A 17,857-nucleotide genomic window follows, 5' to 3' on the forward strand; every position below is an offset into this window, starting at 1 on the left:
GCCAGGGTATGTTGCACTCTATTTAGGAGCAGTCTAATCTAAAAAGAAATTTGCATTTGGTCATAAGATAAAACAAATAATAATAATAACAACAACAATAAAAAGACATGAATAGGGAGAATTAAATAGAACAAACAGAAGAGGTGAACAGTTACAGTGTAGTTACAGGTATGAACAATTTAATAAAAGTATAAATGCAATGTCTTATGCAGGTCATACTGTAGCATTGGGGCTAAAATCATTATTGTCTTTATTTATAATTAATCACGTTGGTTGATTTAACCCCCAGTCCGACGCCCCTGTCCACACACGTCGAGGTTTAATAAAGCTACAGCGTCTGGTTAGTGCAGCAGCATCTGGTTGTTTGATACTTGGAGCAGAATTGGACTGAATTGACAGATCGGGTTTCAACGCCACTGATCTGATGTGTTTTTGAGCATGTGGCAAATAGGAGACACTTGTTATTATGTGCTAAAATGTGTGAAATGAGCAAAACAATCTAGTAAAAGATGAATAGAGAGCGACACAAACACACACACTCACACAAACACACACTCACCTGCTCAGGCTCTGGCCTACTCAGCATTAATGACTGTGTGATTGGATTATCCGGCTTTTAGCAGCACCACAGTTGCAGCTGAAAGAGATGCTAACCTGCAAAGGCCAAGCTGGGGTGAACGAGAGGTCAGCGGGGTCACAACCTTTGCATAAGAGGGGGCCTTGGGCGGGACGGAAGAAGAAGAGTGGCGGGGAATGAAAGTGATAAAAGGAATTTTTTTTTTTTTTAATAGAAGAATGGTGACAGACAGGATCCATGTTTCTGGGAATCCAGAGAGGAGGAGGGAGGTTTGAAACAGTGAGACGGGATGCATTGTGACAGAAGAGCCTCACAGACACTGCTGGCCTCCTGTTGACTCCACTGTACACTGGAAACACAAACAAACAGAGCCGCCAGCTCTGTTCATTCTCCTTTTTCTCTCTCACATTTTCTTCCCTCTATATCATAAAAAACCCTGTGTTCGAGCCATTACATTTTGTCCAAACAAACCTCAAAACAGAAGGATATCATTCCCCATGACCCCAAACTATCCTTTAACCATCTGCTAGGAGGAAGCAGGGATTTTTAAAAGCGCTTAATGGGATATGTAATATGTGGGTCACCCCTTTACCACTTCATATTACCTCACCATGTAGTCACAGATTTAAAGTGCGCTCACGTTACTGTATTTTATGAGTCACTACTACGCTGGTGTAGGCTCAGAGAATAATTGAGGCTGCAAAGCTGCATGTGAGTCAATTCTCTGCTGGGGATTTGTCTCTGCATTAGTTTAGACCAGAGGATGATTATCGAGTCTAGTAGAGTCAGTAAATGACAATATTCTCATCACACCCAAAAAGATTCACACACTGATCCACTGAACTGAGGGAGGACATTTACAAATGTGTGCTGGCTACTGCTGTTATTGATCATCCTGCAAACTATACAGACTCTACAGGTCTAAGTTGAAGTTCCGGTTGAAGTTCTTACCTGTAAACTTTACCGTAGATGTAATCATTAGTGGATTTTAGATGGATTTCTTCAGGATTTTATGTAGTTTGATTGTACATTTATTGCAATATTATATTTAATGTGTCAGTTTTCTAACTAATTTATCCTGTAATGGGCCATGGTTTGTATGAATACAAAGGTATTGTACATTAATCTCCTTTTGTTTTACTGTGCCTCTATACTCTTCTCCAAAAATGTTTGAAAACGTGTGAAGACAGTCCCTAAAGCTAGTACTGATCTTGTTTACTTAGTCTTAGATCAAATATTGCTTGTAATAAATCATACGTTTTATTAATTCTTTTGGTGGTGTGCTGCTCCTGTTGCAACCTGTGGCTTGCAGAAAGACTGTAATGTGCCTCTGTGGTGTTGAACACTGTTGTGTCCATTTTTACCCTTTACTTTCATATTTCAACCACTACTAAATTTAGCGTTTTTTTTTTTTCAACGAGTGATAGAGTTTTTTGTCTTTATTATATTTGCAAAGCTCTCAATCTACCGGTCAGTTTTTGTTCCTACCCTCACCTATGGTCATGAAGGCTGGGTCATGACCGAAAGAACAAGATCCAGGGTACAAGCGGCCGAAATGGGTTTCCTCAGGAGGGTAGCTGGCGTCTCCCTTAGAGATAGGGTGAGAAGCTCAGTTATCCGTGAGGAGCTCGGAGTAGAGCCGCTGCTCCTTTGCGTCGAAAGGAGCCAGTTGAGGTGGTTCGGGCATCTGGTAAGGATGCCCCCTGGGCGCCTCCCTAGGGAGGTGTTCCAGGCACGTCCAGCTGGGAGGAGGCCTCGGGGGAGACCCAGGACTAGGTGGAGGGATTATATCTCTAACCTGGCCTGGGAACGCCTCGGGATCCCCCAGTCGGAGCTGGTTAATGTGGCCCGGGAAAGGGAAGTTTGGGGTCCCCTGCTGGAGCTGCTACCCCCGCGACCCGACCCCGGATAAGCGGATGAAGATGGATGGACGGATGGATATTTGCAAACCCATTTGTCTCAAATCCCCTCTTGACAGATGAATAAAGCATTTTCAATTTTAATTGAGTTGAATCATGTTTCATTCTATTTTCTGGTTCTTGTGTTGTTGAACAGTAGATTTGAGAAGTTTCTCTTATTTAAAAATAAAGAAATGAAAAAGCCTGCTCACCTCTGATGTCCACTACATGTCTGATAACTCACTATAAACGTTTTATTATGGGTGAAAGCATTAAAAGCGCTACATGGAGTTTAGTTGATTGATGTATTCTTGTCAGCTAAGCTATGAACACCATTATTTATATATCTATCTATCCCTGCAGACACATCATAATCTAAACTTGTCAAGGCCATAGTTGCTGTGATTTCCTTCAACATTAAACAAACTTACAAATGTTAACTATAAGACCAATATTCACTCTCACAGGCTGTATGAGTGTATTAATAGTTGGAGCTGGTGGTTTTTCCACCCTGACCTCTGTAGGTGTCACTCTAACTCTGTGATCGGCCACCTGTTGCTCTGCCAAATCTTTTCAATAGGTTCCTCCTTCAGTACTCAGCTCTAAATGTTCAAAACTGCAGGGGAAGACAGTCAATTTGTAATTTTAATAGAAAAATAAAACAAGTACAAGCAAATGTAAAATGTATATATAAAACATATATAAAAAGTTTTATATGTAATGAAAAACAATCTGCACAGCACAGTGCTTCTTTGCTCTTTTTCTTTACGATTGCTTTGGGAGCTACAGTAAGAACTAGTGTGGGAATTCTATGATTTTCTATTTGATAGTTCCTGTTTTGTTTTTAATGAAGAAAAAACGTATTTAATTTCTGTGCACATGCCAGACTGAACTCTAAAAGTCTGTAAGTAAAGAACACGTCAATATAGCCACTGTGCGCCCAACAAAATACCAGACACACTGTCAGTGTCCTCCATTGTTGGCTTTTGCCCCGTCTACTGTAACGTCAGCTACATCACCGTCATCACAGTGATGATGTCAGATGGGAAGCCGTCTGCTGAACCCGGCACAAAGTGGCACAGACAGCACGATCACCGTCTCCGGGTCATGACAGGAGAGGAAGCAGGGTGTCTGGTCATGGTGGGCACATAGTGGCACTGTCTGCAGCTGAACACACACACACACACACACACACACACACACACACACACACACACACACACACACACACACACACACACACACACACACACACACACACAGAAATTCACACCGTTACATGCATTCACACACTGCAGCTGATAGATGCTGACAGACATCTGTCTGTCTGGGAATTAACTGAATAAATTATCATAATTTTCTTTGTTACAGAAAATTATTTCATTACCTCTCCCTCTTAAAATCATAACTCGCTGTACATTTAGTCACCTCACCTTGATTGCTGCTTATTTTCTGTTCAATAAGCGTCAGAGCCAATTTGTTCTTATCAGTGTGGAAAATCATTTGACATCAATTACCTGATTGCTCTAAACACACTCTTATTTCTCCTGGATACCGGTTTTAAATCATTTCTGTTTAAATGACAATGATCTTACATTTATTTCCTGATATATTTCACTGCAAATGGACAGATTTGAATGAACAACAACATTCTAAATGAATTGGGATGTTTCTCAGAGTAGAGTTGTCATTTGATCATTAATATACTGTACACACATACCGATATGCATAAACATGACTTGCTTCAAGTTTAACCAATAGATTATAAATATGCTGCTCTGTAAAAGTCTCAGGGGGCAAAAGTCAAGACCAGACTGTCCACATATACATGCAGGCTGGATTGAGAACCTTATTTGGCATTTGTTGAACAAATAAAAACATGAATTTCTATTGTTTTAAATACTGAGATTAAGCTGGTCACAACTCCTCACTTGCGCTCATTCAACTGTGCATTGGTCTCACAGCATTAGTCAGTCTCTTTTCACAAGGTTACGCTCTCAGTCCACACCACACTGCAAGTGTTCGGTTAAAAGGTCTATAAGAAGTAAAAGTCCGGTATCAAAACAATTTACAAACACAACGTTAAAAGAGAAGATGGGACATGAAAATCGTTTGTTTTCATCACCAAGGACACACCCATTTCTCCTCCTCTATTTCTCTCTCCATCCCGCCATCATATCATCACTACTCCTCCCTTTAACCTTGCCCGACACTCTTTTTTATCCTTACCTTGCATTGTTGCTCATCCTCTCTGTCTTTCCTTCCTTCTATCCATTTTGTCTTTTGGTTTCTCATTTATGAATCCTTTAAATTCCTTTTCTGCTTTCTAATGTTTTCCCAACATTTCTCTTTCTAAAATTGTAGTATTAACCACTTTTGACTCCAATCTTCAAACATTTTCTTCCTCAATATTTCCATCCTCCTTTTCCCTCCCACTCCAGACGTGTTCTTCTCCTCTTCCTCGGAATTTGTCCTCCCACTCCCAAATTTTCCTCTCCATCCCTTTTTTCCCACCTCAGTCTTTATTCACTCTTCATCTTTTTTCCTCCTCCTCCTCCTCCTCCTCCTCCTCTTCCTCCTCCTCCTCTTCTCCTCTCTGTGCAGCTGGTGGGGCCCTTCCATTAGTCCTGACATGCAGAGACACTGATTCTGTAAAGGTCCTGACCCCTCGCAGTGGGCTTTGCCAGGGCTTAGTCCTACACACACACACACACACACACACACACACACACACACACATCTGTGTGCCCCGGGATGCCCACTGCATGCATAACTCACCCTTTACACAGCACACGTTCGTGCACACTGAGCTGCGCAGACACACTCATTTCTGCAGAGTATGTTGCCATACAGTAGTACACACATATATGCGTGCACGCTCAGATTCACACACACACACACACGCATGCACGCACGCACACACACACACACACATGCACACACTCTGGCCAGTTTTCATTATGCTGACAAGACTTAACCCCTCCCTCAATAGCACAAACGGACTGCACAGCTGTGGTTGCGTGTGTGTGTGTGTGTGTGTGTGTGTGTGTGTGTGTGTGTGTGTGTGAGTCAGATGTGGAGTGGGAGAAATCCTGCTTAATTGGACTGCTGCAGGCTTGGGAAAGACCCACAGTCACACTCTTTTTCTCACCCCCCCCCTCCCACTCCCCCTCTCTTTCTCTCTCTCTCTCTTTGTCTTTTTTTGTCGTCGACCTGTACTCTTTAGAATCGTTTTTTATGATCAACGGCAGCGGTTGTACAGTATTCTGCACAGCTGCAGTGATTGCAGGTGTGCTTTACGAATCCACACAAACATAACAAAACTCAGAGGCAAATTACTGAGCATCATCCATCATTTCCAACATCAGCAAACAAGCGTTTATATGTAGCCACTAGGGGTGTGCAAAAAAATCAAATTGAAATCGCGATTCAAGCTCTACCGATTAAAAATCGATTCAGAGAACTCCAAAAATCGATTTATATTTCTTTTTTCTTCTTTTTTTCCTTTTTTTTATTGTATGTCTACTGCAATCACATGATAGATAGATAGATATATACTTTATTGATCCCCAAGGGGAAATTCAAGGTCCCAGTAGCTTACAGACATCACACACAACATACACATACATCATAAACAGGATGTTAAAATAACAAATAACAAACAAATCCACATGAATAATAGGGACAATAAAAGATACTAAATAAACTAGGGCTGTCAAACGATTAATTTTTTTTAATTGCGATTAATCGCCAAATTTCTATAGTTAATCACGATTAATCGCATGTTTTATCACATGAATAAAATTCTATTATTTTGCATTTCAGAACAGTTTTTATGTACATATTAACAATGGAAAGCCATTCTTACCAGTGTATCTTAATTGGGAATCAAATGAATGCAAAGAAAGTTACTTTATGAACTTGACTTTAAGATTTGTAATTGTTTATTATTTATTTACTATAAACAAAAGAAAATGTGTGAATCTGTCATTATTGCACAATTCCTACAAGTACCTAACCTAACTGAGATGTAACACTAACACTTTGCTTATACAGTACAAACAAAATGGTCCAAAAACCGGATGCCACAGCAGGACATTTGTAACCTTTACGTTTTTCTAATAAGGAATGTAACAATTCTCCTGGACAGAAAAGGGGGTGGCACAGTCAGGATCAGATGAAAAAAAATCTTTCAGTTTTTACAATACTACAACTGATTGACTGACTAGAGGTATAGAAACTTTTTTTCAGTTTGATGACAGCTGGTAGCAGCTAAAACGGGCAACAAAAAGTCCTTAAAATTAAAGTAATAATGCTAATAAAGTTGTTCTTCCATGAGGTGTCTTTCCCAGGAGTTTCAACATAATTTTACTTAAATGTTAAAATAATATGCATTCAAATTGTTGAAGCCTAACTTTCACATTTTGCATTAGTTGAAGGTATTTAAAGGTCCTATGACATGCTTCCTTTTGGATGCTTTTATATAGGCCTTAGTGGTTCCCCCTAATACTGTACCTGAAGTCTCTTTTATATAGGCCTCAGTGGTCCCCTAATACTGTACCTGAAGTCTCTTTTATATAGGCCTCAGTGGTCCCCTAATACTGTACCTGAAGTCTCTTTTATATAGGCCTCAGTGGTCCCCTAATACTGTATCTGAAGTCTCTTTTATATAGACCTTAGTGGTCCCCTAATACTGTATCTGAAGTCTCTTTTATATAGACCTTAGTGGTCCCCTAATACTGTATCTGAAGTCTCTTTTATATAGGCCTTAGTGGTCCCCTAATACTGTATCTGAAGTCTCTTTTATATAGGCCTTAGTGGTCCCCTAATACTGTATCTGAAGTCTCTTTTATATAGACCTTAGTGGTCCCCTAATACTGTATCTGAAGTCTCTTTTATATAGGCCTTAGTGGTCCCCTAATACTGTATCTGAAGACTCTTTCCCGAAATTCAGCCTTGGTGCAGAATTACAGCCACTAGAGCACACGTGTCAAACTCAAGGCCCGTGGGCCAAATCAGGACCCTTGCAGATTTTAATCTGGCCCACATATCAGTTTAGGTTCACAATAAATTTTGGCCCAACTAGTTTTTGTCGCTTTTGCCAACATTTTTTTTTGACGTTTTTTGATGCTTTTTCTGACGCTTTCTTTTTTCTATGTTTTTGTCGTTTTTGCAACATTTTTTGGCTTTTTTCCCTATGATGGCTAAGAAACTTTTTTCTGACATTTTAAGGAATTTATGTTGCCCAAACTGTAAGTAAGAAGACTTTATAAGACATACAATAATACGGTCAAAGATATTTTACTTTTCTGTGCTCAATTGGTAGAGCAGGCAGTTGGTAGGGCAGGCACACATTTGTAGAGGTTTATTCCTCGACGCAGAAGGTCCAGGGTTTGAGTGTGACCTGTGACAATTTCCTGCATGCCTTCCCCTCTCTCTCTCTCTCTCTCTCTCTCTCTCTCTCTCTCTCTCTCTCTCTCTCTTTCTATCTATCTATCTATGCTATCCATTAAAGGCGGAAATGCCCAAATAATAATCTTTAAAAAAAGGATATTTGACTTTTCTCTTAAATAAAAACATGTCTATAAACTATACATCTGGCCCTTGATGTGATTCTCATTTTGACACCTCTGCACTAGAGCCAGTCCCACAATGAGCTTTCCTTAGTATGTGCCATTTCTGTGTCTGTAGCTTTAAATGCTATTGAGGAGGAGAGAGGGGGGGCAAGGTGGAGTGTAGGGGTGTGGCCTTGACCAACTGCCATGCTTCACTTGTTTTCAAGCCATGACGTCTCTCTCTTTCTCATGGGTGGGCCAAATTCTCTGGGTGGGCAAAGCAGAGAAAGGGGAGGTAACCTTTCCCCTTATAACCTCATAAGGAGGAGATGGGGGGACGCATATTAATGTTAAAAAAAACCTCATTAAGTGAAATGTTCATACCATGGGACCTTTAATGTAATAACTTTTTTAATTGAAATAATTGTGTATTGTCTCTACATAAGGTTACAGCTTCTACTAAAATACATTACAATGATATAAAAACAATAATATTAAACCTAAAAACATCATGTTATTTATCATAATTAATTCTGTGATTTTGTTGATAATTGTGTCTGATCATTTTAAAAATTTAATTTAAGAATAAATGCATTCATACCTGATGTATTTAAAAACAAAAACAAAATAACATTTCTACTACTGCATTTTCACTTTTGGTGGATTAGTTTGGATTATATTATTATTACATTTCATAACTAGATATTTATTCCCTAAAGTAACCTTTAACAAGTTAGTTTGTGGAGATGCAATCAGGTTTAAATTGAATGTACACAATGCAAAAACTTTCTCCAGTGTTGAAAAAAGTGGATGTTCAATTGTAACTTGACTACTGCTGCATGTGAATCTCTTAGTGAGTGAACCCAAACCTAACCTGATGCTACCACATTAACCCCACCAGATATACCTGTAGACTTTCACAGTTTTGTATTACCTTTAACTCTTTCACTGGCACACTAATTGCTTGTAAGTTGATGCTCAGCAGCAAAAACTCAAAACTCGCTTTTTGGCAAGTACAGTCTTTTATTATTTTTATGTATTGATAATTAACCACAACAATGATATTAAATGCTGTTCTTCTATATAAGTCTTGCAAAAGAGGGTATCTGGGTGTCTAACATATGTGGACCCAGTGGTCCATCTGAGTTATAACACACAAAGCTCCTGCTGTGAATAAAACCTGCACACTCTGCAGATTTCCACACTGAAAATAAATTTCCATCCACAGTCTCGCCCCCCCCTTACCAGTTTATGTCTTCATCTCATTTTACCACTGTTTTCATCCACTAACATCTCTTTCCTTTCTCAGTTTTCGTCTTTCATCTCAGTCACCTCTCCCCTCCTTGTTTCCTCCTCTTCCACCCTTCACCTTTTCTTCCCCCCTCCATGACTCCTTCCTCCCGCTCTGAGCCCATCGTTGCTCACTGTAACTGGCAACTTTGCTTCTCTCCCCTTTTGTGGTGGTGACAAAGGGGGCCGGTGCCCTCTCGCAGGCTATGTTACAGGCTGTCACATGAAGCGGACACTCTGGGACGGCCCAGCGTTATCTGCTGTGACAACTTAGATTACTTCCACAGCCTCCCATCTGATCAGCACATCCAATTCAATTAGTGGCAATTAGTCCTGGTCTTTCCCCCCTCTTCTTCTTCTTCCTCTGCCCACCGCTGCCACCCCTGTCCTCACCCGCCCACTGTGTCTTAACAAAAAAGCAAAGCTGCCGAGCAGGCTGGCTGGTGAACAACTTTGGAGCGACTTGTAGCTCCCCCTTCATCCCCCAATTACCCTCAGACACACACACACACAAAGACTCATTCACACATTCATACTCATATTCACCGCCAGAGCACATATTCAAAGTGACACATCACGTAGAAACCACAGTTTTCTGCACATAAACTCCCAGACATCCAATTTAGCAGCAACACAGAGGGACGTGCATGAATGCAATGCATAATCTGCACCTAAAGAACTACATAAAGAAATTAAAGCATCTATAATCAATGTTTTTATAATAAAAGAGGATCAAATGAGTACATGTAATGTAAAAGGTGTTTCTAGCGACAAAAACAAAGATTGATCACCTAACTTTGCAGTTCCTCTCAGCTTTATGGAACGTTTTAGCATCTTTCAGCAAATTTTTTGGGTTTTCTGTCACACAACTTTAATGTTCTGGTTTACTCTCACTGCTGTCTTAGCATCGCCAACAGCAGGCAGCTGCTTGTAGCGAGAAAGCTCTAGCCACTGTATGCTATACCTGCCATGGCCTCCACCAAAACAGAGCTAAAAGAGAGTGAATATTGGACTCATATTTATCACGTGAGCAGAAACTCTACTTCAAATAAATGCTGATGTTGCTCTATATCTGCTGGATGTGGAAATCTGCAACTGTTTGCAAACGATTTCGGCATGTCAACTCAAAAGGTGCTAATATGTTTTATTCTTGTTGCCCCTGAGTGGCCAAAACAATATATATTAGTTATTACAGTTATTGCAGGTTTAAGTCCAAAAATGTGAACCTTTTAAACAAAGCCACTTGTTGCAACCCCTCATCATTAAAAATGTCTACTGTTGTTTTTTTTTTGTTTTATTTCAATGATTTTTAGAGGCATAAAGAGGTGAAATTATCACAGATTTGTGCACCAGAAATATGTTGCTTTTCTGCTTTCATCTCCTACTTATCATCTTGTGACACCTCAGGTTTATTTTGGGACCTTTTTTGGGAGGGTCCCAATACACTGGTTGGGAACCACTTATCTAGTGATTAAATTCACACAAACAGAAAACAAATTCAAACAACTAAAAAACTTTTGAGAATATGCCAGAAAAAAGTCGGCACAGATGCTGTCTGGTTTGTAAAACCCCTTTTGTGTGCCACCCACCCCTTCTCCCCCCATGCTCACCCCTTTCCTCACCCCCCTAACTGTGGGCACACCTGGCCTTCGCAAATTAGGGCCCTGGAAAACCATCAAGCGGAGAGAAAAGCGGGATGCATAGTGGAACGAGGGGAAGGGAGGGGAGGCGAGGGGGCGATTGGTCGACAGGGTCTTTCAGCATTCCGATGGAGCAAAAAGTTAATGACGGCTCTATTGTGTTGTGAGAAAGCTGGCCGGAGGAGAAGTGTTACAGGGAATCATGGCCTGTGCCAGTGAGCAGTGACAAAAGGGGGCCGCCCATAAGCATGCATTGAGTTTTTACCATATTTATATCGCTTACATGGTCGCTCTATGTTGCTCTGAAAAAGTGCACTCACTCATCCTCGCTTCTGAAACAATGCAAATTTGTTTGGAGAGGCAAAGCAGCAAATAATGGCATGACTTAGTTTTCCTAAGACAAACACATCAAGGTTACAAAAAAGGTTTTCATTATTTTCTGTGGATTTTTTAATCATATCCAATCACTTTCTCGCTCCTGAACTCCCTCCCTTGCCTCCCTCTTCATAAAAGCCGCCCTGACACGCCCGCCTTCCGTGCAGGCCTTAATGCATGCTGACAGCTTCCCTCCGTAATTGGTGATCACACCCAGATGGTTGGTTCCCTAATTTGCTGTTCCCAATAAAGCCAGGCAGCTCAAGGGAAAAGGGGCAGCAGGGAAAGTTAAGCTGTGGAGGTGGGGGTGGTGATGGTAATGGTGGTGAGGGGGATCTTTGATTTGTTGGTTATAGATACAAGAGCAGTAAACACCCTAGGCTTCAGGCCCAACAGTTTGACTAGGCTTTTGTTCACACGTCCGTTGAAAAGCAGAGAGGGGCCCCTCCTCTGCCTCTGCCTCTGCCGCCTCATCCTCCTCTCTTCCTCTTTCCCAATACTCCCGTTATGAGCCCCTGCTCCAGCTCTCTCACTAGCTCTCTCTGTTTTTGGTCCGGCCCGGAAATGCTCTACATGAGGATGTATGAGTGCTTGAGTGTGTGTGTGTGTGTGTGTGTGTGTGTGTGTGTGTGTGTGTGTGTGTGTGTGTGTGTGTGTGTGTGTGTGTGTGTGTGTGTGTGTGTGTGTTTTTGTGGAGGTAAAGAATGAAGTGAAGTTCTCAGGTTATAGGTTACGGTCCGGCTAGTAACCTTGGTTCATGTGTGGTCATTTTTGGCTCTATTAAGGAGGACACAAATAGGGTAATGGACTGGGTCCCTGTTACTAATTAGGGCAACCTGCAGTGACCCCAGGGGTGCAGAGGGTCAAGCCGAGCTTGATGGGATGATTTAAGTGTGAAACCAAGATTTAAAAATTAGACATTTTCATATGTGGCACCAGCTGCTCTCACAAAATGAAAGTAAAACTTATTTTGGACTTGATTATAGGTACAATATATAAGATCAGAATGCAGTTGATGCAGCATTAACCATAAAATGTTAAAGGGGTGACAGAATGCAAAACCGAGTTTACCTTGTCATAGCTGAATTACGACAGTTCGGTGGGTAAAATAGGCATACATAGTACCTCAAAGTCCCATTGACATCCCTTTCCTATGCAAATCACACAATTTGAAACTGCTGCTGAAAACTGTAAAATTTAGTTGACGTCAACTCGGTGGCTGTACCTTATTTGGCTCTAGTCTGTACCTTTGTCACGCCCCAAAATTGACATAGGCCACTGATCTGAGAACAGCTGGTCTTCTGAATCTAGGTTGTGCAGATCTCAGAAATTTTATACATTGTTTGTCTGCTATTTCATTACTAAATTCACTTCTGAGACTTTTTTATGCGAGAAATCAACTATGTAGAGCTCAAATATGGGCCGTTTTACGAAAATTGATGGCTAATTGCAAATTTGGTACGACTATGTCGGACTTGAGAAGCTCCACAGTCTGACATGACAGCGGCCAGTGCCTGCCGGGGTTGCTGCCTTGCCGGTTGGACTGTCCACCTTCACAGACCCACTGTGAGCTGGCTGGAGCTCTATCAGGATCTCACAAACGAGTTTAGCTGCAAGCTGCGCTGTGTACTTTTCAAGGATATTGAAAATGTACCACGATCGTAAATGCAGTGTTCCAGGCTGTACAACGGAATACTGGCCCAGAGAAAAGTGTTTAGAACAAGTAGATATCGGACAATGGAGCGGGACTTGTGGATCTAACGCAGCGCCACAGAAGATGTGCCTGTGGGCTTCACGCTCCACTAAATGTCCCTGCGCTGAGACACTGAACTAGCTACAGAGTGAGTTGTGATTCCTTGTCTGGAAGTGGAGTTTTTTTTATGTCCCAGGGGTAACGTTACAACAACACTAGTTGTAATGAAAGTGTCGAAACTTTGCATTTGTGTGTGTGTGTGTGTGTGTGTGTGTGTGTGTGTGCTTCACTCAACCAATCAGCGCGCAGCTCATCTAAATATTCATGACAACTATTATTTTGTTGGATTACAGGCACAGGTTACATTCGAAAAAGGCCCACTGTTTGATCCTGGATGCTACTCTATCAGGTTTTAAGCTAACGTTGTCAACTCTATCAAGCACAGCTAACAACCCAAGATAGTGTTCATCTCATCAAGGAGTTAGAGTTACTGAACTAGCTAACTAGCAACAGCTCATGAAATCTGCTGGCAAAATCGTTAGCTAGAAATAAAAATAAAAACTGCCTTTGTTATCTTCTGCAGAGACACATCTTTCCAAAAACTACCATGAATTTTGAGTGGTATCTGCCACTGTTATCTTTGTAAACTGATGAAACAACAGCAGTTAGGACAAGCAGTCAATTACAGCTCTTAGAAATATCTTCCTGGAAGCAACGATTAATAAAGACACAAAGCCAGAATTCACATGCCATGGACACAGAAAATATAGTTCCTGATCATGATGAAGAAAGGCAATCACTCAAAACTGATTTATAAATGAAGCAAGGGATGATCTGCCTAAACAAAGTAAGGGGACACAAATATTCTCATAAAACTTGAGACGAGTGCCCTTTAAGCTTTCAATAAGATACTTAAGACTCCAGTGTAGCAACAAGTGACTGACATTTAAACATTTGAGGTGTAAAAACTACTGAAAACTGGCTACTGAAACACTGGCCCACTGTAGGGTGTCCGGTAAGAACTTGAACCAGAGATGTCTGACTTTGAGATCCAGGAAAATTTATTTACAACTCCAACATGAAGTTAACTATGAAGTTGTATTTGACGTTACATGTGATGTTGGATGTGGTTAGCTGCTGCGTTCTGTCCCCTTCTCCTGTCTGAGTGTGAGTGATTGGCAGGAGATCAAAGCGATGACTCTCGTCACTGATAGGTTGGCCTTTTTTACACGAGGACATACGCACTCTCTATTAAGATTGTCTTATGCAAAATTGTAAGTACTTCTTTTGCTCTTTTCTTTCTTTCAGACTAAATGCTGCGTTTTTCACCACGGACTGCACTCTGCTTATCATCACCTCACCTTAAAAGGACTTTCGTGAGCCGTTCTAAATAACACATTCCTACTCAGTGTCGCTGAATATGTAATTAGTTATTGTCGGTTCGGCTTGAATGCATCGCCATTTCAGAGAGTCTTGAAGTATGCAATGATGATAGAATATAAGAAGGTTTCTGCACAAAACCTTGCATTCGTTAGTGAAGGAACCACTCCGCTGTGCATTAGTGCTGTGCATTATGGTGGATTTGAAAGCAGAATTCATTAAGTTTCCTCTAACTCAAGGGGAGTCAGAGTTTTCAAGACCGTTGTAGTTAATGGTGAAAGATCTTGTGTCCTTGAGGTGTAACCACTTTCTGAAAACCCACAGACCTAATCGAGGAAAATAAGCACAGGAATGGCCGCCCCTGCAAAAGCAGCTTTATAGCCAAGGCCAAAGTAAATTAAAAGCTCTGTCCACTGATTCACAGCACAATACAAAACAACGCTGGAATGCTCCTGATGCACTTGCTGCTTGTTTCATATTGTGTGATTGCACGCTAAACGGTCAATATTTTGTAAAGCTCAACGTTTTACATCTTCAGCTGCACCTCTTTGTATGCACAGGCAAGATTCATTCAGCTCTGTAAAAGGTTGACAAATTGAAAACGGGAACAGTGCAATGATGTGTGGTCAATGCTTGACCCGTGTTAGGCCTTGACTTTATAGTGTTTGCACATGGGACTGAATATATGCTATATATTAATATGCTATTATTAATAAAAGCTGGTTTGCCATTGCACAGCAATACATCAGTAAAAGATACTCAGCTGCAATATAAAAACAGATAAAATGTTATATTATATATGTTATATATATGTTATATTATTAATTGCATACTCTGTGATTAATTAATCGAAATGAATCGCATACATAATTAACGGTGCCTGAACCGATTCTTTTTAAGAAAGTAAAAAAAGAAAAGAAAAAAAAAAAGAGTACTAAACAACAGTTGGTGACACTGTTTATTGCTAAGGCCATATGGTCAAAATTAAATGATTTAATAATAATGTATAACAATAACAATAACTTATTTCACTAGTAAATTGCTGTTGAACGACAAAAACAACAACCAGATGGGAAAAGGACATTTACAATAACTTCAAATGCACCACGAGGCTGTAGTTTCATTGAACGCCCCGGCTGTGTTGTTTCTCTGAGGGCAGTTGCAGATTGTTACATACCGGTGTTGAATCCTCTACAGTAAAACACAGTCAAACTTTACACCATTTAGCGTTAGCTGTCAGCATTTTAACCGTGTTTAATCCAGCTACTAGCTAGCGGTAGGCTAACGTTAGCTGCTGTTGAGTATTGTGTTAACTAGCGTCACATGCAGTGGAGTTTGTGTTTCCTGTAACGTCTGTTTCAGAGCATCAGAGAGAAGCGCAGACATATCAGTGGCACCAGATTTTCGTCTGTATGCAAACGTCAATATGGAATGGATTAATCTGCGTTAATTTTTTTAACGCATTATTTTTTCTCAGATGAATTAATCGAAATGAACGCGTTATTTTGACAGCCCTAATTATTAGCCTCTGCCAAGGAGGTTATGTTTGTTTGTTTGATAGCAGGAATACGGAAGAACTACTGGCCAAATTTTTATGAGACTTAGGCCACGTCCACACGTACCAAGACGATCTTTTTTTTACCCGTCTTCCTTGGATTCGTTTCAAGAATAGTTACGTCCAAACGGATCCACTTGTAAAAGACTCAACGCGCTACTTCATATTCCAGGCCTATAGGCGGCGCTGTTTCTGCTACAGAAATTCACCAAAAAACGGAGAAGAAGAGCATTGTCACTTCCACTTCCCATCATAACATGACTAGCTAGACTAACGTTCTCTTAATACATCCATGGACTATAATAACTTTCACCATTGCTCATTTTATAAAGGCCTCCGCAAGAAAACGTGTCTTTGTTTACATTGTATAATGTGCTGTTGGATTGCTTTTTATTTTGCAATTCTGTCTGCCATCGGACATGATTGTCAAACAAACATCAATGATCCAATGTCTTTTTGATAATCTACATGTTTTTCTTGCAGTAGCCTTTCTACAATAAGCCGTGCTAAAAGTTATTATAATCCGTTCAAGGAGTTGATAAGCAGACAGATTAGCTAGCTAGTTGATAAGTTGTCTACTTCCACTTTATAAACAGATAACCATAGCAGCTAACGTTAACGTAACATAGCTGCTTTAGCAGTGATTAACGTTAGCTACATAACGTTAGCAATATATCTTGTGTAGAATCCAGGTCCGGCAGAGCGAGGGAAGTGTCAGGGAGCAGAGACAAACTATTTAGCTAGATGAAGTGAGCTGGTTTGACCATGGAGATGGGATATGCTCGCTTAGCTTCACCGCAGTGAGTGAAGTCGTGTGTGGCTGTGCACTAGAGGTCGAGGGGTGTGGCGATGACATCATCAATACGGACGTATTCGTCATCCAAACGAAGCCAAAAGAGAGCCGTTTTTGAATTTTTTCACCCTGGGACCCGGTTTCAAAAAAGTGCGTTTTCAGGCAGTGTGTTTGCTGGATCCGTGTGGACGACAGGCCCAAACGATGCAAAACGTGCATTTGCATCAAAAAGCGTCTCCATGTGGATGGCCCCTTAGTGGAAGGGTGTAGCATGGACCAAGGAAGAACCCATTAAATTCTTGAGTAGATCCGAATGACGGGGCGGATACACAAATTATATTTTTACTTTTCAATCAACATTGTGAGATAGGGCATAGTAGGCTACTGTAGCTGTTCTAGAGCTATCGCTCCGACACAATCTTCATCAGCAGATCGAACAGGCCCAGTGAGATTATAAGTGTCTAGGAGACAGGGTTGTGCTTTAAGTGTCTCTTTAACTTCTTTGTCTTCCTTAATATGTTATGTATTCTTCTTCCCTTGTTTCATCATCTCATATCCTTCCTTTGCATCATTTAAAAAACATTCCCTCTCTCTTTGGAAGATTTTTGGGTTGGTTTGGTTCTCACAGGAATGCAGCTGTGAATCTTCTCGGCGAGCTTAAGCCCGACTCTTGTGTGAATCGTGTCAAAACAAGCAGACATCACTTAGTCCACGAGAGCTGAGAGAGGCAGGTGGGCTTGGGGCCTCCGCTGAGCTGTCCGGCCCTTAAGGTCACCTGGCAATTAACCTCTGACTGGGCAGCGTGTCCCCGCCCAGATTTCTTAACATGTCGTTCACTCTGTCGTCTCACACTTCCTTTACATTTCTTTGCATATCCACTCCTTCTGTTTGGACACATTTCATTTTGACTTTGCAGCTTTTTGGTTTGGTTTGTCTGTTTCTTTCAAATAGTGAAGCTGACAGACACCTTTAAGTGGGTGGGACACCATGATGAAAATAAATAATCTGTTAAAGCATAAATGTATAAAATCTAAACTGTAAAATTCATGTTTAGTGAAGTTGCTCAATAGCCGATAAACAGCTACTATAGTCCATCATTTT

Source organism: Sander vitreus, chromosome 19 (assembly GCF_031162955.1).
Source record: "Sander vitreus isolate 19-12246 chromosome 19, sanVit1, whole genome shotgun sequence".
Taxonomy (NCBI): Eukaryota; Metazoa; Chordata; class Actinopteri; order Perciformes; family Percidae; genus Sander; species Sander vitreus.